Below are 4857 nucleotides of genomic sequence, written 5' to 3'. Positions count from 1 at the left end.
GGGAGGGGGAGCCAAGGAAGGCCTGAGGACTGAAATGGAGTAAAATAAAGTCCATGCATGTATGACTGATCCCAACTCTTATGTTCAACTATAATGCACCAGTAAAAGAAAAGAAAAAAACTGGGGGGCAGGAGACCAAGTTTCAGCAGTCAAGTTTGCCAGGGAAGCACCCAGAGCTTCCTGGGCCTCTTCTTGGGCTGAGACCAGGCCCTGTGCCTGGTGCAGGTCTGACACGTATCTTGCTCCTGTGACTGCAGCCTCACAGGGCTTTCTGACTGGAGGGACCCTCCGGATCATGAAGGGAAGAGGGAGAGAATGGAGCAGGGCACTCCCTCCCCAGGGCCCTCGCCAGCCCCAGCTGAAACTGAGCCCGGCCGCTGTGATCTCCTTGCTTGGTTTATTCCTTACCCACAATGTCTCCCCAGTCTACACAACAGAAAGTGGATTCTGGAGCCAAACTGCTCATTTTTCCAACTCCATCACTTGCTGGAGAGACCACAGGAATTTTCATAACCTCCTTGGGTCTCTGTGTCCTCATTTGTAAAAAGGGAATTATTTCAGTTAGTTTTTCCTGTATTCTCAATAAAAACACTCCCTGCTAGAGTGGCTTAAAACAACCACCGTTGATTAATTCATGGTTCTAGGTTGAAAATTTATGCTGAGCTCCTCTGGGCAGCTGGAGTCAACTGCTAGTTGTTTGGCTGGCCATCAACAAAAACAATTGTCCAGCAGGCTGGCCTGGGCTTGGTAACCTAGAGTGGCAAGAAAGCAGAGCCCCAGCCCACAGGCATATTCCATGTCTCTGCTCATACCATGTCCATTTGTCCATCAACCAAAACAGCCGTCTGACCTTGTCCAGAGTCACTGTTGGAGAACAACACCAAAGGGAACGAATAAAGAGCAAATATACAAAGAGTGTGAGACAATCAAAGAGTGTCATTACTGAACCCAACCCAGGACTACCAGGGGTATTATAGAATATTTGGAAGGAATAAATAATATAATCACAAATAAAAAATAAACACAGTTTCTGATATGCAGTGAAGACTCAATCAATGTTATTCTACCATCGTGGTAGGTAAGAAGACGGCTCCAGTTTCCAAATATAAGGAATTCTTCCATTCCCCTACATAATAGCCAACAGCTTAAGAGAAAAGATTTCTTCTCCTTTTTAACACCCTCTAATCCTTCCCATGGTAGGAGATATAATTTATTTATCAAGTTGATTTGCTTCTTTTCTTTAATGCAGGGGTTCTTGATGTGGTGATCTGAAAAAGGAGGACTATAATCCCTGCTTGTCCCTTGAGCTCACTGAAACAACATATGTTAGTACATTTTGCAAAGTGTCAATCATGACACAAGGTGAGGGTTAGCATATTCAGGCAGCATGGCCTTAGTAATTCTAGCTGCTCTTGGTTGACCACTCACTGTGATCAGGAACTTTACATGCATCAGTTTATTTTATCTTCCTGCTCCTCTTGACTAAAATGTGTCTTCCTCTTACGTAAGAGGTGATGGAGCCTCTTATCCAAGGTCACACAGGTGACAAAAGGCTGAACCAAGCTTCAAATCAATACTGCTACTGTCCTAGTGCCCCTGGGGATATTAGGTAATATCTGGAGACATTCTGGGTTGTCACATCTGGAATGGGGGTGATGCTACTGCCATCTAATGGGTAGAGTTCATCTAATGATTCTAAAGAGCCTGCCTTCGGGGCTGGGTTGTGGTTCAGTGGTAAAGCGCTTGCTTAGCACGTGTGGGGCCTTGGGTTCAATCCTCAGCACCACATATAAATAAATAAAAAATAAAGGCATTGTGACCAACTACAACTAGAAAGAAAAATACATTAAAAAAAAGAGCCTGCAGTTCCCAGGACAGCCCCATTCCCCAATGAAGAGCTGCCTGATCCAACATGTCAATCATGCTGAAGTTAAAACCCCTTCTAATTTAGTAGTAGGATGCAGTCTAGCACAATGGATTAGTTAGAAGTCTCCTAAGCTATAATACTTCACTCATTAGCCATGTGACACTGGGGCAAGTCCTTTTAACATCCCCTTGCTTCTGAGAGCTACCCACACTCAAGGCTAGGGTACTGCATAAGTGTGTAACTCTCTGGCATAAGTGTGTACTTGCTTGCCACACCTCAAGGGCACAGCTAGTCAGTAGATGATGTAGGATTTAAATTAACATAGCTCTAGCATCTAGGGTCTTAATGACTACAGTACTTGTGACATACTGCTGTGATATTGTAGCAATAATAGCATCTTTAATTATATTTACTGAGTCTCTATATGCATAAGTTACCCACTGGTAAAATATTGCTGTGTAACAAATGATTTTGAAACTTGGAGGCATTCACAAATATTTATATTTCACATGTCAAAAAAAAAAGGAATCTAGTTCCTCACCTGTGAAATAGGGTTAATGATAATCCCTCCTCCTAGGATTATCGTGAAGGTGAAATAAGTTACTACGAAAAGGGCTTGGCATTGAACAAGAGCTTAATAAAGACTTCCCATCACTGTATTTAAAAGCCATCCACACTGTCATCCCTCTTTCCAGCCCATTCTCTGTGCAAACTGTCCCAACCCTGTTCATCTTTTAGGCTCATGGTGATTTAAAAACTCTAAAGCCAGACAGCTTGGGTTTCCTCGTCTGGCTCTTGACTGCTAATTTGACAGCTCAGGTGGTCAAGACAAAATGAGATGCATTTTCTCATTTAATCCTTAAAACAACCATAATGAATTGGCACAATTATTTTATTTCACTGATAAGGACTTGGAGGATACATTCATTTGCCACAAGGTAGAGAGGGAGGATTTGACCCATCCTCCCAAGTCGGTGTCTGCCCCCTCTCAAGATGCTGCCCACTCTCAGAACCATCAAAAATGGACTTAGAGGGGCTGGGGATGTGGCTCAAGCGGTAGCGCGCTCGCCTGGCATGCGTGCGGCCCGGGTTCGATCCTCAGCACCACATACAAACAAAGATGTAAGATGTTATGTCCGCCAAAAACTAAAAAATAAATATTGAAATTCTCTCTCTCTCTCAAAAAATTTAAAAAAAAAAAAATGGACTTAGAGGGTCACCATCCACCCTTCCTCCCACAAAGAGATCATGTTTGTGAGCAGAAGTTAAAATCTAGCTCTGCCACTAAGTAGTGTCCATGACCTCTCTGAGCTGTCATAGATACAAAAGATCCTGACTTTGTTGGTATCAGATACAGTATTTAAAGACACTCAATATAAAGGAGATGTGGGCCCTCTTTTTGGAAGCAGAGATCTCCTTAGAGTGCCTTAGAAAACCCACGTGTGAACCTGCACTCCTTGGCTTTGAACAAAGAATACACCAAGGGTCTTTTTACAATCCTTGAAATCCCTCCCTCTCTGAGCATGACCTTGCTCACTTATGGGGGTTTACGGAGCAAGGTTGATGGCCAAGTTATGTATCTGCAAAATGCCGTATGGATACCTATAGAACCATTCCAGCCGTTCAGCCAGCTCTGGGTCACAGCACATAAACGTGAGGGTTGAGGAAAGGTCATTTAATAGGGCCATTGTCCTCTCAGCCTCGGTGGTTCAATAACTTTCTCAGCATTTTGCAGAAACTAATATTCCCCAGATTGCTGTCTGCACTGCACTTCTTCAGAGGTTGTGACTTCTGAGCTGTTTCGTGGAGGCTGCTGGTGAACCTCGCTTATTCCTGCCATCTTCCCCAGGAGCCTCTAAATTCTTGCCAATTCTCTTGTCACCGTGCTGGTGCAGATGACGCACTGCTCTCAAGGTGAGAATTCCTAGGCAGGAATGAGTCCTGGTGGGTGACTGGAGAAATTACTAAAAGTTATCTTTGCAAGGACTTTCTCATTTGCAAGATGGGAAGCTTATAATATCAATGTCAAGGGCTAATTTGAGAATAAAATTGGTCAAGTTCATTAAAAGAGCTTTAGAATGTGCATAATTTTTTTTTTTGTTTCTTACCTAGGAATTACCTTTGGTATGATTTTGTTCAGCCTCTCCGATGTCCCAAAATCTGATAAAGGATCTACCTGCATTGTTTCACCTGGTCCTCATCCTAAGACATAGGACCCTTTTAAAAGGTAAGCAGAGGCCTCCAGAGTTTAAATCATTTCCCCAAGACAGCAAATTCAGAACCAAGTCTATCATTGTCAAAATTCCAGCTCTTACACAATGGTGTGGTCTCTGGCTTTTTCCAAAAGAAAGAAGAGAGAAAAGAAACCAAAGTTATTAAGACAATTGTTATTATTAAGTCAATCTTAGTATTAAGGCAATTGTTCTTTCTATTGAAGTTCAGAAAAATGATAGTGAGACAGATAGCTAATGTGTACAGACTGATAAATTGCAAAACTATTTATAATCCTCACAACAACTCTGTAAACATTTGATCCCCCTTTGACAGATGGAAGAGTCAAGGCTCAGGAGTCCAGAGATCCAGTCAATCAAAGAAACGAGACTTGGACCCAAGTATCCTGGGACCCACTTCTACCCTCTTTCCACTCTTGTTGTATTTGAAGTTTGGAACAGCCATTTATTAGCTGTGTGATAACTGGAGAGTCAGTTACTTAACCTCTCTGAAGGTCAATAACCTCATAGGTAAAAGGAAGGCATATTTTAACTAAGATGCTCATGAAGAGTTAAAAAATGAAGCTTGAAAAGTTCCTAAACACATCAAGCACTCAACAAATAGTAGCTGGAACTATTATATCACCCAGCCTCAATAGACTAACACCTCACTTTGTATCATGCTTAACAATGTGTTAACAATTATTTCAGTAACCTTAGAAAGCAATCAGGGATTGCTTTTTTCAGATTATCACACTGAGATGGTGGAGAATAATAATA

General features: G+C 42.2%; 1 long non-coding RNA gene across 1 annotated transcript in view; it reads left to right on the top strand.

Moving 5' to 3' along the window:
- The window catches only part of LOC125612279, a 24787-nt gene extending 21211 nt beyond the window's left edge, over window positions 1-3576 (top strand). The window contains exon 3 of the long non-coding RNA XR_007342574.1: window positions 3567-3576. This is a non-coding gene — a long non-coding RNA (uncharacterized LOC125612279). The remainder of the gene's footprint in view (window positions 1-3566) is intronic.
- Window positions 3577-4857: the final 1281 nt, after the last annotated feature.

This window comes from Marmota marmota, unplaced genomic scaffold (assembly GCF_001458135.2).
Source record: "Marmota marmota marmota unplaced genomic scaffold, marMar, whole genome shotgun sequence".
NCBI classification, from domain to species: Eukaryota; Metazoa; Chordata; class Mammalia; order Rodentia; family Sciuridae; genus Marmota; species Marmota marmota.
This window is presented reverse-complemented; position numbering and strand designations above follow the sequence as displayed.